Source organism: Diceros bicornis, chromosome 30, assembly GCF_020826845.1.
Source record: "Diceros bicornis minor isolate mBicDic1 chromosome 30, mDicBic1.mat.cur, whole genome shotgun sequence".
Taxonomy (NCBI): Eukaryota; Metazoa; Chordata; class Mammalia; order Perissodactyla; family Rhinocerotidae; genus Diceros; species Diceros bicornis.
In genome coordinates, this window is record NC_080769.1 from 6,829,683 (window position 1) to 6,848,188 (window position 18,506).

An 18,506-nucleotide genomic window follows, 5' to 3' on the forward strand; every position below is an offset into this window, starting at 1 on the left:
TCTGAAGTCACTCTTTGATATTTGTTCTGACCCTTGGAAGCCTCCTCCCAGCAGAATAATTCACTGGTTCTCTCCAGAAAACTAGTCAGCCTACAGTCTAAGCTGTATCTTTATGAAATACACACATCTACTCCTAATTGACTTTCACCTCATTCTCCATTTTCTTGAGTGCCCTTTGACTTGAACTTTTCATGATCTTTTGCCGGCCAAGTTAATTCTCTGGAAAGGTAATAAGAGCTATGTGTTTTATGGCTTGCTTCACCCTCCAGTTCAGGAAAGATCTCTGCGCCACGACCCTGTGGTTGTTTGGAGGACAATGGGAAGCTTCTTTCTGAGTGACAATCCCATTTCAGGAGTTGAGTGCTCAGGGGAGGGGAGAGACAACAGCCAGAGGTCCTCTTCATTGTGTCTCCTGGCACCTTATGAATGACTTGTGTTCCAGCCACCTCATAAGCTGGGTCACCTGGGACAGAGTGACCAGTGCACCAGTACTGTGAGCACACCACTCCAAAGATATCACTTCAGTTCCATGTGGAGGGACTGGAACAATGGTGTCCCAACTTTTCAAGCAAACTCACCCAGCACTTGTTAACCCTCAGCAACAGGCAGTTGGGGGCAGGGTTTGAAAATTTAAAGTCCTGTTCTTCCCAGGAAGCAAGCCCTCTGAGTGGGAGCTGGGATGACAGGGTGCTGTGTGTTCTAGACTGCAGGAGTCTGGAGGGGAGTCTTCACCAATGTGAGCTGGGAGGAACTAGGGAAGGAGTGCTTTTGGTTCAAATACCAGACTCACATTTCTTACAAATCTTCAGAGATTTTCTTGAGTAGATCTCACAATAAGCCTTTATTAATTACTACTTTGATGACTCATTGGTTTTACTTCTGTTATTTCTGACCTTCAGTCATTCTTGCACGGCAGTTCGCTATCAATATATTCTCTTACTTTTGCTTTTTTTTTTTTTTTTTTAAATCTGAGAGTCTTTATTTCACCTTCATATTTTACAAGGTAGTTTTGGTGAATATAGGGTTGCTGGTTGAGAGGAGTTTTTCTTTGTGTGCTTTGAATATGTTATCCCTCTGCTTTCTGGCCTCCCTTTTTTCTGAGACATCAGCTGTTAATTTCACTGGGGTTTCCTTGTAAGAGTTGGGTCATTTTTTCAACTGCTGTTTCTCCCACTGTATGGTTCTTACTTGCCCGTATCTTTGCATGTCTTGTAATTTTGTTGCACATCAGACATTTTAGGTAATAGATTGTAGTAACGCCAGGTACTAGTCCCCTTCCTTCTGGTGGTTTTCACTGTAATTGGCTTATTTGTTCATTGATTGGCTGGATTTAAGTCTGTGTCCTCCACACAGAGTGGAACCTCTGACATAGCTTTTGGAAGTGGACATAACTTTGGGAAAGCCTACTCTCCTGGAACACTGGTATGGGGAGGGCTCTCTTTCTCTTTCATGAACCACAGCCAGTGGCTAGACTCCATTATTTGCTGGCTGATTGCTTTACTGTGTTCACCAATTTCCTGGGGGGCATAACTTGCTTTCACAACCAATTCAATAAAATTCTGACTCCTTTATAGAAATATTTTCCAGTCACTGGGTGATATTTGTTCTGAGCCTTGTAAGCCTCCTCTCAGCAGTGTAATTTCCTGTTGTTGTTTTTTCAGAAAAAGTGTCAGCCTATATTTCAGGCTGTATCTTCAATAAATACACAAATCTACTCCTAATTGCCTTTCACCTCCTTCACCACTTTCTTGAGAGTGTCCTTGGACTTCAACTTCTCATGATCTTGGGCCATCAAAGTTAATTCTTTGGAAAATGATTAAGAGCTTCGTGTTTTAAGGCTCACTTCACCGCCATGTTCAGGCAAAATCTCTATGCCAGGACCCTGGAGCTGCTTTGGGGACAATGGGAAGCCTCTCTCTGAATGACAATCCCATTTTAGGAGCTGAGGACACAGTGCAGTAAAGAGACAGCAGCCACAGGTCCTCTCAATTATGTCTCCTGGACCCTCAGAAGTGACTTATGTTACACTCACCTCATGAGATGGAACCAGGGTGATCACATCACTCCAAAGGCGTCACCTCATTTCCACACGTAGAGACTGAAACAATGCTGTCCCCCCTTTACAGGCACACTCACCCAGTACTTACTGACCCTCAGCAACAGGGACCTGGACACAAGGTCTGAAATGTTGATGTCCTGTTCTTCTCAAGAAGATAGCCCTGTTTAACAGTGCAAAAATGGAAACAGCCTCTTATACCCACCACCCCCAAGAAAGAGAATTCTCTAAGAAAAGTACAATATATACAAAGGATTCGGCATATCCAGGATCTGCAATACAAGGACAGTAAGGAAATCCCAACAAACACAGTGTCATTTTTAATAGCCCCTTAACACAGAACAATTAACACATTATAAAAAAAGAGAAAACATTACTAACTGATTTAAAGAAAAAACAGTATCTATTAATCTTATGTACTATTGATAAAGGATGACTTGCAAAATTATCTCATCTCAATAGTCTTTTCTGAAAGTAATAGAAATCCACACTCTCATGCTGCACTTTGAGAAGTAACTTGGTAAACACAATGTTTACAACTTCTATAACATCTCTGAATTTCATGTTGAAAGTTTTCTAGAATATGATACAGAAATTAATTTCCAATAAGCTTTCTCATATCACTTACATTTATACTTCTTTTTGGTAAAAGTATCACATAGAAGGGGGTGGGCCAATTGAAGTCTTTTCCATGCTACTTACATTCAAGAGGTTATTGAGTCCTTCATGCCTTCAGAAAGAACTGGATGACAAAAGCCCTTTCCACATTCTTTATCTTTACATGGTATTTCTTCTAGTGTGCATTCTTGCACTTCCTCAAAGGTTTTCATGAAAAATAAAGGCTTTCTCATTTTACTGACATTCATAGTGTTTCTCCAGTGTGACTTCTTTCATTTCTTTGAAGTGATATGTGATAAGTGAATGTTTGTGCACATTCCTTAAATTCATAAGCTTTCTCTCCAGTATGAGTTCTTTCATGTGTCTGAAGAAAACTGGGAGAAGTGAAGGCTTTCTCACGTTCCTTACATTTATACGATCCATTTCCAGTGAGGAAGACCATCTGGGATTGAAGGCTTGAGGGATTTATAAAGGCTTTCCCACATTCCTTACATTCATAGGGTTTGTCTGTTCTATGACTCCTTTCACATATTCAAAATGCACTGGGAGAAATGAACACTTTCTCACATTGCTTATGCTAGTAACGTCCATCTCCAGCGTGAAAGAGCAGGTGAGATCAAAGGCTTGAAGGAATCATAAAGGCTTTCATATATTCCTTACATTCAGAGGGTTTCTCTCCAGTATCAATTCTTTCATGTTTTCAAAGATACCAGAAGTGAATGCTTAACTGCATTTTTTACATTCATAGGGTTTCTCTCCAGCATCAATTCTTTCATGTACTTGAACCTTACTTGAAAACCTGAAGGCTTTACCACATATTTTACATTCAAGGGGTTTCTTTCTAGTATGAATTCCTTCACGTTTCTGAAGTACACTGGGAGAAATGAATGCATTACTGCGTTTTTTTACATTCATAAGCTTTGTCTCTAGCGTGAGTTCTTTCATGTATTCAAAGAAAACGGGTAAAAATGAATGCTTTCCCACATTCCTCATATTTATAAGGTCCATCTCCAGTGTGAAAGATCATGTGTGAGCGAAGGCTTGAGGGATTTGTAAAGGCTTTGCCACATTCCTTACATTCATAGGGTTTCTCTCCAGTGTGAGTTCTTTCATGTGTTCGAAGAGAAGTGGAAGAAGTGAATGCTTTACTGCATTTTTTACATTCATAGGGTTTCTCTCCAGTATGAGTTCTTGCATGTCTTCGCAAAGAAGTGGAAAAAGTGAATGCTTTACTGCATTTTTTACATTCATAGGGTTTCTCTCCAGTATGAATTCTTTCATGTTGTTGAAGAAAACTGGAAGAACTGAATGCTTTACTGCATTTTTTACATTCATAGGGTTTCTCTCCAGTGTGAGTTATTTCATGCATTTTAAGAGAACTGGAATAACTGAAAGCTTTACTGCATTTTTTACATTCATAGGGTTTCTCTCCAGTGTGAGTTATTTCATGTACTTTAAGAGAACCGGAAAATATGAATGCTTTACTGCATTTCTTACATTTATAGCGTTTCTCTCCAGTATGAATTCTTTCATGTTCTCGAAGATAACTGGAAGACCTGAATGCTTTACTGCAATTTTTACATTCATAGGGTTTCTCTCCAGTGTGAATTCTTTCATGTACTTGAAGAGAACTAGAAGAAGTGAATGCTTTACTGCATTTTTTACATTCATGTTTCTCTCCTGTGTGAATTATTTCATGTTTTCGAAGAGAACTACTACAACTGAAGGCTTTCCTGCATTCTTTACACTCATAGGGTTTCTCTCCAGTATGAGTTCTTTCATGTCTTTGAAGACACGTGGAAAAAGTGAATGCTTTACTGCATTTTTTACATTCATGTTTCTCTCCTGTGTGAGTTATTTCATGTTTTCGAAGAGAACTACTATAACTGAAGGATTTCCCACATTCTTTACATTCATAGGGTTTCTCTCCAGTATGAGTTCTTTCATGTACTTTAAGAGAACTGGAAGAACTGAATGCTTTACTGCATTTTTTACATTCATAGGGTTTCTCTCCAGTGTGAGTTATTTCGTGTACTTTAAGAGCGCTGGAAAACATGAATGCTTTACTGCATTTTTTACATTTATAGTGTTTCTCTCCGGTATGAATTCTTTCATGTTCTCGAAGATAACTGGAAGAAGTGAATGCTTTACTGCAGGTTTTACATTCATAGGGTTTCTCTCCAGTGTGAATTCTTTCATGTCTTCGAAGATACCTGGAAGAAGTGAATGCTTTACTGCATTTTTTACATTTATAGCGTTTCTCTCCAGTATGAATTCTTTCATGTTCTCGAAGATAACTGGAAGAAGTGAATGCTTTACTGCAGTTTTTACATTCATGAGGTTTCTCTCCAGTGTGAGTTATTTCATGTTTTTGAAGAGAACTGCTACAACTGAAGGCTTTCCCGCATTCTTTACATTCATAGGGTTTCTCTCCAGTGTGATTTCTTTCATGTCTCTGAAGGGAACTGGAAGAAGTGAATGCTTTACTACAATTTTTACATTCATAGAGTTTCTCTCCAGTATGAATTCTTTCATGTATTTCAAGAGACTTGTGAAAAGGGAAGGCTTTTCCACATTCCTTACATTTATATTGCTTCTCTCCATCTTTTTGGTAGTCATACAGTTTGTATTCAGTGTGACATCTAATGTGCCTTTTAAGGGATGAATGACGCATGAAGACTACTCCACATGCACTGCATTCACATGGTTTATCACCTGTAGTTTTCTTGTTCAGACTGCGATTTGGATTTAGGCTGATGTTTTCTTGACATAGACGACTATCTTCACTTTTGAAGAGTCTCTGTAACATACGATTTCTGTAAAAAAGGGGAAGAACGTTATAAATGATTTTTTTATTAATGTTTTACATTTGTTATAATTTATTATGATTTATAGGAAAAGTTTAGCTTTTCTGTCTTGTCTGAATTCCTGGAAATTGAATATACTGAATGCTCTGCAAGAGGACTTCATGCTTGCTTTTCCAAACAGTGATATTCACATATAGGGTTTATTCATACTTCCAAGTGAACCTTTTTGCAAAAACTGAACATCTACATCACATTTCAAAAAGTCTATTTGGTGAAAATTTTCTAATACCTGAATTTGAAGCAAGGGTTGTTTTTGTTTGCTTCTTTTTAAAATTTCTTAACATATCATTATTCTAATGGGGCACACTGCTTTCTATTCTGAGTGTGACTCACCTTAATTTTCTTCCCTGGCTTGTGTTTTTAACTTCAACATCATTATCTTCCCATGATTTTCCTGAAATGCAGACCCAGAATGTTGATTTCAACGTATTAGAAATTATAGAAAAATTATGGATTCTAAGACAGTCATGATCAATGATCATTTCTAGTTTATTTATCAACATCTCCTATTTCTACATTCTACATCCCGGAACAATGCTGATGGGCAAGAAACACTTGTTCTCTGCTTGATGAAGAGAGGGAATGTCCTCAGTCTCACCTATAGAGGCCAGGTTCCTGAAGGTTTCCCACATCACATCTCTGTAGAGTTTCCTCTGTGAAGGATCCAGTAAAGTCCACTCTTCTGGGGTGAAGTTCACAGCCACATCCTCAATGGCTACTGAGTCCTAAAACATCACAAATATGTGTAGAGTAGGATGCATAAGACTGATGACACTGCGGATCTGCACTCCATTTGTAGAAATGTTACGTGTGATTCTGTCATTTCTAAACACATATTTTCTGTTATCATCAAAACTTCATTGCTTTTTTGTACACACTTCCTCCTCAATTTATCTGCATTATCAACACAGAAATTATTTACACATTTTTACTGTGATCACATTACATTGTATTTCTCTGTAATGGCAGGCTCCAGAGCCTATGTCGGGAAATGACAAAAATGCTATATAAATAAAACAAATATCATTCTATGAAACATGATTCCTTGTGAGAAAAATTCTTTCATTTTCTTCCTTATTACCCACCAGTTACAGCACTCCATGAGTCAGAGAGTCAAATCTGCACGAGGTTTCCATGAATAAAAACACAGTGAAGAACTGGAAGCATTGTTGTCTAGTCCTATCACCAAAGAGAGAGTCCCGGAGGCCTGTAGAAATCAAACTTTTAACAAAGCCTAGCTGGCCACATTGTCCTAAAGTAATCCAGGCCACTACGAGTAATCAGAGATAGCTGCCTGAATATAAATGTTCTTGTGGTACATTCATCATCGACTCAGTTCTTCTTTTCTCTCTCTCTATGATTTGAGGAGGCTAGAAAGTTACCTGGAACTTACAATTCAGACACAAGGAAGAAGGCATGACAACTTAGACCATAAAATACCTATACTCATGTGCCTCAAGGATACTTCCCAGAAACTTTTAGAATGCACAGTGAGATAACAATATGCCCAGAAAGCTCTTTCCAGTCAAATGCTAACCGTGTACCCGGAGCTTTGCTGCCCTAGAAAGCAGGTTAAGAACTACAGAGTTCACTAAGTCCACACAGGTTTGATGGTAAATTTGCCCATGATTATAAAATAAATGAAGGATTTAAAAGTGCTTTCCTCCAAAACAACATAAAGCTTCCATTTTCCAACTAAACAGCAAGTGTTTCCCACCCAGGCACTCTAGATGATGCCCTGCCAACTTCTGATCCCACACTGAAGAAACTTAGAAACTGTCATTCTTGATCTCATAAGAAGAAAATGAATGAACTTCGAAAATTCTTCTCAGGTCATGAGAGCCTTGAGGTCATAGGGCAAAGCGGGGTCTCCCAAATTGGGAAAGTGAAAACAAGATAGCTTTTTGAAATATGCCCCAGGTATTTTGTTCTTAACAAGACTTGTAGTAAACAAATAACCTATTTCACCAGAGGCTAATGCAAACATAAAAAGAACAAAAAAGACAGAACACAATATCCATGAAGTTTAAGACAACACTCTATAACAGAAGGTTAAACGTACATAATAGGAATACCTGAAGGAAAAGAAAGACAGAGGGAAACAGAAGAAACAAGTGAAGTAACAGTCACCCAAATATCCTACAATTAATGATAGCTGGTAAACTGATCATCCAGGAAGCTCAGAGAAGCCTAAACATGACAAACTACAAAAGCACACACCCAAGGATATCCTATTCAAACGAGAGAAAAATCAAAGACAGAGAATATATTGAGAAATGCCAGAGAAGAAACACAGCTTAGCTATAAAGAAACAAAGATTTGAATTAAATTGGACTCCTTTTGATAAAATAAAGGGTGACGTCAGCATCATGGCGGAGTGAGCTTTCCCGTGAATTCTTCCCCCACAAAATACAACAAAAGTAACAGCCACAGACAAACAACGGAATCCCAGACAGTCAAAAGCTGGAGCGGAAGGATCCAACTGCCCCACATCTGAGAGCGGAACGTGCTGGGCCCCCGGAGGAAGTGGGGAGAGGTAAGGAGAACTCCGCTCCCTCCCCATCAGATCAGCGATCCGGTCCGCGCGGCTCCCAGAGAGGGGGGAGGGGCGGCCCTCGGCGGGAAACTGTAGCTCTTCGGGCGCTCTCAGCCAATGGGAAACTCCCGCACAGAGGGCTCAGAGGAGCCACAGGGCTACCATCAACATCTGAGCAACCCAGAGAGCGGATAAAGAGGGGCAAACGAGAAGCCTCCCACGTCAGGGACCCAGAGGGCAAAAGAGAGAGCTCCCCCCTCCCCACAACCCGGAGTCTGCAGCTCGACCAGATCTAGCGGTCCGAGGCAGACCTGAATAAATTGGACTGGACCCGTGGATCGCAGTGGGGAAAAGAAACAAAACAAAACAAAACAAAACTGCGGATCGCAGCAGAAAAACTGGGGCAGAGCGCAGGGGGCTTAGACTACACAGCCCTTCACCACCACACAGTGGCGGCAGGTGGAAAGTGCAACCAGAGACTTCCAGGATGAGGAAAATCAAAACCAACACAGGAACCACAATGCAAAAATATATGAAATCACCAGACCAGAAACAAAATGACAAGCAACCAGAAATCAACCCCGAAGACACAGAAATCCATAAACTAAATGACAGAGATTTCAAAATAGCTATCATAAAAACACTCAACGAAATACGAGACAACACAGACAAACAATTAAATGAGATTAGGAGTTTCTTCACAAAAGAGATTGAAATCATAAAGAAAAACCTATCAGGGCTGATGGAGATGAAGAACACAATGGAGGAGATAAAGGAGAATCTGGAATCTTTAAAGAACAGAGCTGACAATATGGAGGAAAGAATTAGTACTTTAGAGGATAGGAATACAGATATACTCCAGATGGAAGAAGAGAGAGAACTAAGACTAAAAAGAAATGAAGAAAGACTCCGAGAAATATCGGACTCTATTAGAAAATGTAACATAAGAATAATAGGTATTCCCGAGGGAGAGGAGAGGGAAAGAGGAACAGAGAGCCTATTCAAGGAAATAATAGCTGAAAATTTCCCAAATCTGGGGAAGGAGCAGGAAATACCAGTAAGCGAAGCCAACAGGACGCCTATATATATTAACAGACAAAGGCCTTCACCACGACACCTAGTGGTAAGGCTAGCCAGGGTCAACGACAAAGAAACAATATTAAGGGCAGCTAGACAAAAACAAAAAATAACGTACAAAGGAACTCCCATCAGGCTCTCAGCGGATTTCTCAACAGAAACTTTTCAGGCTAGAAGAGACTGGAATGATATATTCAAAATACTAAAAGACAAAAACTTTCAGCCAAGAATACTCTATCCAGCAAAAATATCCTTCAAATATGATGGAGAAATAGTAACTCTCCCAGATAAACAAAAGCTAAGGGAGTTCATGGCCACGAGACCGCCACTACAAGAAATACTCAAGAAGGCCCTCAGGCCTGAAAACAAGAAGAGAAAGGGAACACAAAGCTTGGAGTAAGGAGAAAAGTAGGTAGACAAAATCAGAGAAATAGTAGATCTTTACCGGAATAGGTTAGCAACCACTTAAATACTAAACTCAAAGATCAAAGGAAGAAATTCACCAAAAATAAATTTAACCTCATCACTGTAAACACACAGCCACAACACAAGATAGAATAAGGTATAACAAGAGCAACTTAGAAGGGGAAGAGGAAAGTGACTGAATTGACTTAGTATAAGGAAATAGGAGGCTATCAGATAATGGACTATCTCATACAGAAGATTTTTCGCCCAAACCTCAAGGTAACCACTAAACAAATAATCAAATTAAAACCACATATGATAAACAAAGAGAAAACTAGAAGAATCATAAGACAGAACAACCAAACTGAATTGGCAGTCCAAAACAAATGGGACAAGAAACAAAGGAAATGCAAAAGAACCAGAAAATAAGTGACAAAACAGCAACATTCAACCCTCATATTTCAATAATTACCCTAAATGTAAATGGATTGAACTCTCCAATCAAAAGATACAGAGTGGCAGGATGGATTAAAAAGCAAGACCCAACAATATGCTGCCTTCAGGAAACACATCTTAGCACTAAAGACAAGCACAGGCTCAGAGTGAAAGGATGGAAGACAATACTCCAAGCTAATGGCAAACAAAAGAAAGCAGGTGTTGCCATACTCATATCAGACAAAGTAGACTTCAAGATAAAACAGGTTAAGAAAGACAAAGAAGGGAAATATATAATGATAAAAGGGACACTCCATCAAGAAGACATATCACTTATAAATATATATGCACCCAACATAGGAGCACCAATGTACATAAAACAACTATTAACAAACCTAAAAGGAGAAATCAACAACAACACAATAATAGTAGGGGATCTTAACACCCCACTTACAGCAATGGATAGATCATCCAGACAAAAAGTTAATAAAGAAATATTAGACTTAAATGAAAAACTGGACGAGATGGATCTAGTAGACATATACAGAGCACTCCACCCAAAAACAGCTGACTACACATTCTTCTCAAGCGCGCATGGAACATTCTCTAGGATAGACCATATGTTGGGAAACAAAGCAAGCCTCAATAAATTTAAGAGGATTGAAATCATAACAAGCATCTTTTCAGACCATAAGGCTATGAAACTGGAAATGAACCAGGAAAAAAAAACTGGGAAAGTGACAAAAATGTGGAGATTAAACAACATGCTACTGAACAACCAATGGATCATTGATGAAATTAAAGGAGAAATCAAAAACTATCTGGAAACAAACGAAAATGATAACATGCCATATCAAACCATATGGGACGCAGCAAAAGCGGTCCTGAGAGGGAAACTCATAGCGATACAAGCCCACCTTAACAAACAAGAAAAAGCCCTAATAGGCAACCTCAAATTACACCTAACAGGACTAGAAAAAGAAGAACAAACAAAGCCCAAAGCCAGCAGAAGGAGAGAAATAATAAAAATCAGAGCAGAAATAAATGATATTGAGACCAAAAAAACAGTAGAAAGGATTAATGAAACAAAGAGTTGGTTCTTCGAGAAGATAAACAAAATAGACAAACCCTTAGCCAGGCTAACTAAGAAAAAAAGAGAAAAGGCTCAAGTAAATAAAATTAGAAATGAAAGAGGAGAAATTACAACGGATACCATGGAAATACAGAGGATTATAAGAGAATACTATGAGAAATTATATGCCAACAAATTGGACAATCTAGAAGAAATGGATAAATTCTTAGACTTATACAACCTCCCAAAATTGAACCAAGAAGAAATGGAGAATCTGAATAGACCAATCACAAGTAAAGAGATTGAAATAGTAATCAAAAACCTCCCAAAAAATAAAAGTCCAGGACCAGATGGCTTCTCCAGTGAATTTTACCAAACATTCAAAGAAGATTTAATACCCATCCTCCTCAAACTATTCCAAAAAATAGAGGAAGATGGAACACTTCCTGAATCATTCTACGAGGCCAACATCACCCTGATACCGAAACCAGACAAAGACAATACAAAGAAAGAAAATTACAGGCCAATATCGCTGATGAACATTGATGCAAAAATCCTCAACAAAATATTGGCAAACCGAATACAACAATATATCAAAAAGATCATACACCATGATCAAGTGGGATTTATACCAGAGACGCAGGGATGGTTCAACATCCGCAAATCGATCAACGTGATACATCACATCAACAAAACAAAGAATAAAAACCACATGATCATCTCAATAGATGCAGAGAAGGCATTTGACAAGATACAACATCCATTTATGATAAAAACTCTCAATAAATTGGGAATAGAAGGAAAGTACCTCAACATAATAAAGGCCATATATGACAAACCCACAGCTAACATCATACTCAACGGGGAAAGACTGAAAGCCATTCCTCTGAGAACAGGAACGAGGCAGGGCTGCCCACTCTCACCACTCCTGTTCAACATAGTACTGGAGGTTTTGGCCAGAGCAATTAGGCAAGAAAAAGGAATAAAAGGAATCCAAATAGGTAACGAAGAAGTGAAACTCTCACTATTTGCAGATGACATGATTGTATATATAGAAAACCCTAAAGAATCTGTTGGAAAACTGTTAGAAACAATCAACAACTACAGCAAAGTTGCAGGGTACAAAATCAATCTACAAAAATCAGTTGCATTTCTATATGCTAATAATGAACTAACAGAAAGAGAGCTCAAAAAGATAATACCATTTACAATTGCACCAAAAAGAATAAAATACCTAGGAATAAATCTTACCAAGGAGGTGAAGGACCTATACAATGAGAACTACAAGACATTATTGAGGGAAATCTACGATGACATAAAGAAATGGAAAGATATCCCATGCACGTGGATTGGAAGAATAAACATAGTTAAAATGTCTATATTACCTAAAGCAATCTACAGATTCAATGCAATCCCAATCAGAATCCCAATGACATTCTTCACAGAAATAGAAAAAAGAATACTAAAATTTATATGGGGCAACAAAAGACCCCGAATAGCTAAAGAAATCCTAAAGAAAAAGAACAAAGCAGGAGGCATCACAATTCCTGACTTCAAAACATACTACAAAGCAATAGTAATCAAAACAGCATGGTACTGGTACAAAAACAGACACACAGATCAATGGAACAGAATTGAAAGCCCAGGAATAAAACCACACATATACGGACAGCTAATTTTCGACAAAGGTGCTAAGGACATGCAATGGAGAAAGGAAAGTCTCTTCAATAAATGGTGTTGGGAAAACTGGACAGCCACATGCAAAAGAATGAAAGTGGACCATGTGCTATTGCCATACACAAAAATTAATTCAAAATGGATCAAAGACCTGAAGGTGAGACCTGAAACTATAAAACTCATAGAAGAAAATATAGGCAACACACTATTTGACATTGGGTTTAAAGGAATCTTTTCGGATGACATGCCTACCCAGACTAGGGAAACTAAAGAAAAAATAAACAAGTGGGACTTTATCAGACTAAAGAGCTTTTATAAGACAAATGAAATCAGAATCAAGATGAACAAACAACCAACCAGCTGGGAGAGAATATTTGCAAAACATACATCTGACAAGGGGTTGATCTCCATAATATATAAAGAACTCACACAATTGAACAACAAAAAAACAAACAACCCGATCAAATAATGGGCAGAGGAAATGAACAGACACTTCTCCAAGGAAGATATACAGATGGCCAATAGGCACATGAAAAGATGCTCAACATCACTAATCATCAGGGAAATGCAAATCAAAACAACACTAAGATACCACCTCACGCCCGTTAGAATGGCTATAATCACCAAGACAAAAAACAACAAATGTTGGAGAGGATGTGGAGAAACAGGAACCCTCATACACAGCTGGTGGGAATGCAAATTGGTGCAGCCTCTATGGAAAACGGTATGGAGATTCCTCAAAGAATTAAAAATAGAGATGCCCTATGATCCAGCCATCCCACTACTGGGAATCTATCCAACGCACCTGAAATCAACAATCCAAAGAGGCTTATGCACCCCTATGTTCATTGCAGCATTATTCACCATAGCCAAGAAGTGGAAGCAACCTAAGTGTCCCTCGACTGACGATTGGATTAAGAAAATGTGGTATATATATACAATGGAATACTACTCAGCCATAAAAAAAGACAAAATCGTCCCATTTGCAACAACATGGATGGGCCTGGAGCGTATTATGTTAAGTGAAATAAGCCAGAAAGAGAAAGACAAACACTGTATGATCTCACTCATATGTGGAATATAAACCAACACATGGACAGAGAAAACTGGACTGTGGTTACTCGGGAAGTGGGGGTGGGGGGTGGGGGGTGGGCACAAGGGGTGAAGGGAGTCATATATGGGGTGAAGGACAAACAAAAATGTACAACCCAAAATCTCACAATGTTAGAAACCATTAAAATATCAATAAAAATGTAAAAAAAAAAAAAAAAAAAAAAAAAAAAATTGGACTCCTTTTAAAAACCATGCAAGCAAGAAAAGAACAGAGTGAAATATTCGAAGTTAGGAAAACAAAAATCCACTAGCCTAGAATGCTCTGTCAAGCAAAATTCTCCTTCAAAAATAAAGGCAAAATAAGGACTGTCTGAGACAAAAAGTAAGGAAATTTGTCATGAGTACACCTACTTTGAAAGAAATGTTCAAAAATTTATGAGAAAGTATGTAAATGAGAAAGGTAGAGGGCCGGCCCCATGGCGTAGCGGTTAAGTGCGCCTGCTCTGCCTCTGGTGGCCCGGGTTCGGATCCCGGGAGCACACCGATACACCGCTTATCAGGCCATGCTGTGGCGGCGTCCCATATAAAGTGGAGGAAGATGGGCATGGATGTTAGCCCAGGGCCAGTATTCCTCAGCAAAAAATAAATAAATGAATAAATAAACATTTAAAAAAAAAAGAAAAAAGTAAAAGATTAGAAAAATAACTTTGATATATTTATAATTAATATAGATGACACTTTGTTTAAAATAATATTAGCCAGAATGTATTTGGTAATGAGAAGCTTGTGCACAAGTGAAATAAATGACAGCAATGTGACATGGGACAGGGAGGGGGAAATTGGGAATAGTGTGTTAAGAAGTACTTGCACAACAGTGAAGAGGAGGGTGCTATTTGGCAGAGGAGGCGCGTTAGTTGTAAACATATGCTGAAAACTCAAGGGCAACCACTAAAAAATGAGTTTTAAAAAAATGCGTAACCGAGGCCGGCCCCGTGGCTTAGCGGTTAAGTGCACGCACTCCACTACTGGCGGCCCCGGTTCGGATCCCGGGTGTGCACCGACACACCGCTTCTCCAGCCATGCTGAGGCCAGGTCCCATATACAGCAACTAGAAGGATATGCAACTATGACATACAACTATGTACTGGGGCTTTGGGGGGAAAAAAAGGAGGAGGATTGGCAATAGATGTTAGCTCAGAGTCCGTCTTCCTCAGCAAAAAGAGGAGGATTAGCACAGATGTTAGCTCAGGGCTAATCTTTCTCACAATAAATGAATGAATGAATCAATGAATGAATGAATGAATAAAATAAAATAAAATAAAATTCGTAACTGATATCCTAGAAGAGAATGAAAAACAGAATCAGAGTAAATGCTCATTTTCAGCCAGAGAAGGCAGAAAAAAGGTGGAAGGAAAAAAGAAAAAAACAAGGATAAAAATAGAAAACAGCAAAAGGTTCAGTAAATATTACTCGAACTGTATCAATAACCACTTTCATCATCAACAGTCTCGATACATTGAAAGACACAGTAGTATCAGATTTCAAAAAACAAAATTATATCCTGTCTACAAGACACCCACTCTAAATCTAAAACTCAGATAGATGAAGGGTAAAGGGATGGACAAAAATAGACCATGCCAAAACTAGTCAAAAGAAAGGTGCCACAGGTATATAAATTATAGAAAATGCAGATTTCAAACCAAGGAACCTTCAGAGATAGAGAGGGGCATTAGATACTGATAAAGCAGTATATTCTCCAAGAAGTAACAGCAATACTTCCTGTGTACCTGCATAACAACAGAGGGGTAAATACATGAGGTACAAACTGATAGAATGCAAGGAGAGACAGACGAATCCAGTACTATAGCTGTAGGATTTAACACCCCCTTATCACAAATTATAAACTCCAGTAGGCAGAAGATGAGGAAGGACAGAGGTCAACTGAACAGCACCGTGAAACAACTGGGTTTCATTATAATCTATGGAATACTTCAACAACACAATATACATTCTGGATTTTCTTGTAATCTGTGGAATATATAACTACATTTCACTGAAATCTATAGAATACAACAACAGCAGAACCTAAATTTTTCTCAAGTTCATGGAACATTCACAAAGACAAACCAGATTGTGGGACATAGAGCACACCTTAACAAATCTGATAAAACAGGAGTCATACAAAATGTTCTCTCACACCACCTAGGCATTCATCTAGAAGTCAATAACGGAAACATAGTCGGAAAACTCCCAATTATGTGGAGATTCAACAACATACTTCTAAATAACACATAGGACGAAAGAAGAAGTCTCAAGAGACATAAAAATATTATTTTGAACTAAATGAAATTAAAACACAACATACCAAGGTTCTTGAATGCAGCAAAAGCAGTGCCTTAGCGAAATTTATGTGATGGAACAAACACTAGAAAAACCAAAGGTCTCTAGTCAATAACGTAAACACCTATCTGAGGGTAAAATAAAGAGAAGAGTAAATTAAACTCAAAGCAAACACAAGAAAAGAGCTAATAAAAATTAGAAAAGAAAGGAACATCATTGTGTAAATCAATGGAGAAAATTAAAACAAAAAAGCTGGTTCTTTGACAAGGAAGACAACAACGAAAAGAGGAAAGACAGAAATAACTAATATCAGAAAGGAAAGGAGGGGAAATGAAAATGACAAAAGGATTTGATAAGATCCAATATCCCGGCCGGCCGCATGGCTTAGCGGTTAAGCCCGCGCAGTCCACTGCTGGCGGCCCGGGCTTGGACCCCAGGAGTGCATCGACGCATCGCTTCTCCGGCCATGCTGAGGCCGCGTCCCACGTACAGCAACTAGAAGGATGTGCAGCTATGACATACAACTATCTACTGGGGCTTTGGGGGGAAAAATAAATAAATAAATAAAATTATATATAAAAAAAAAGATCCAATATCCATTTATGATAAGCTAGTATTCAAGGGTAACTTCTCCTTCTTAAGAAAGAACATCTTTATGAATACTGTAGCTAAATTTATAACATTTGTTCTATATGGCATGATTTTCTCTGTGAAACGTCTGAAAAAATTCACAATAGAAATAACCCCAGGGGGCCGGCCTGGTGACATAGTGGTTAAGTTCACGCACTCCCCTGTGGCCGCACAGGGTTCACGGGTTCAGATCCCAGGCACGGACCTAGGCACTGCTTATCCAGCCATGCTGTGGCAGCACCTCATATACAAAATAGACGAAGATAGGCACAGATGTTAGCTCGGGGCTAATCTTCCTCAGCACAAAGAGCAAAATTGGCAATGGATGTTAGCTCAGAGCCAGGCTTCTTCACAGAAAAAATGAAAAAAAAAAAGACACTCCTGGAATTAATAAGAGAGTATATAGCAAAGTTGAAGACTAAAGTGATTCAACTGCTTTCCATATAGACCCACACAAATATAGTCAAGTGATCTTTGACAAAAAAGGAAAGGCAGGGCCGGCCTGGTGGCATAAGCGGTTAAGCGCGTGTGCTCCGCTGCGGTGGCCCGAGGTTCGCAGGTTCGGATCCCAGGCGTGCACTGACGCACTGCTTGTTAAGCCATGCTGTGGTGGCATCCCATATAAAGTAGAGGAAGATGGCCACGGATGTTAGCTCAGGGCTGATCTTCCTCAAGAAAAAATGGGAGGACTGGCATCAGATGTTAGCTCAGGGCTAGTCCTCTTCACAAAAAAAAAAAGGAAAGGCAATTCAAATAAAAAAGAAAGTCTTTTCAAAAACATTGGTGGAACAATGGATGTCCACATGCAAACACACACAAAACAAACACACACAAAACAAATGTAGACATTTGGGGCCTTCACACTTTTTTACAAAAATTGAGCCAAAACACATCTCAGATCTAAATGAAAAATGCCAAAGGAATAAACTCCTAGAAGATATCACTGGAGAAAATCCAGATGACTGTGGGTTTGGAGAGGAATGTTTAGATACAAAACCAAAAACCAAGGACCATGAAAGAAAAAGACAAAAATTTTACTTCATTAAAATGAAAAACACCTGCTCTGAGAAAGACAGTGTCAAGAGAATTAGAAAAAAATAATTCATAGAGTAAGATAAAATCTTTATAAAATACTTATCGGATAAATGACTGGTGTCTGAAATATCCAAAGAACTCTTAAAACTCAACAGTCAGAAGACAAACAACCCAATTAGAAAATGGGCAAAAGATTTGAACAGACAGCTTAGTGATGAAAATATATAGATGTGAAATAAGCAACATGAACACATGCTCCACATCAAATATCATTAGAAAATTGCAAATAAAACAACAATGAGGGATCATTAAACACTTATTAAATGGGTAAAACACAAAACACTCAGAACACCAAATACTGGTGAAGATGGGAAGCTACAGGTAATCCTCATTCATTGCTGGTGGAAATGGAATTTGATACACATGCAATGGAAGATAGGAACTTTCTTTCAGAACAAAATACACTGTCAATACCTAGAGTAAGATCCAGCAATAAGTCTCCTTGGTATTTTTCCAAGCGAACTGAAACCTTATGTTCACACAAAACCTACACATGAATATGTAGAGGGAGTTTTCATAATTGGCAAGAGAGAGAGTTTTAAGCAAGATATCCTTCAAGAGTTGAATACACGAAAACAAGCAGTGGTGTATCCATATGATGACATACTGTTCAGTGATAAAAGGAAATGAGGTATCATGCCATGA

The 18,506-nt window shown here is 38.7% G+C and overlaps 1 pseudogene; it reads right to left on the bottom strand.

Annotated features, from left to right (window-relative positions):
- Positions 1-2,353: 2,353 nt before the first annotated feature.
- The window catches only part of LOC131394518 (zinc finger protein 709-like), a 120,865-nt pseudogene continuing 104,712 nt past the window's right edge, over positions 2,354-18,506 (bottom strand).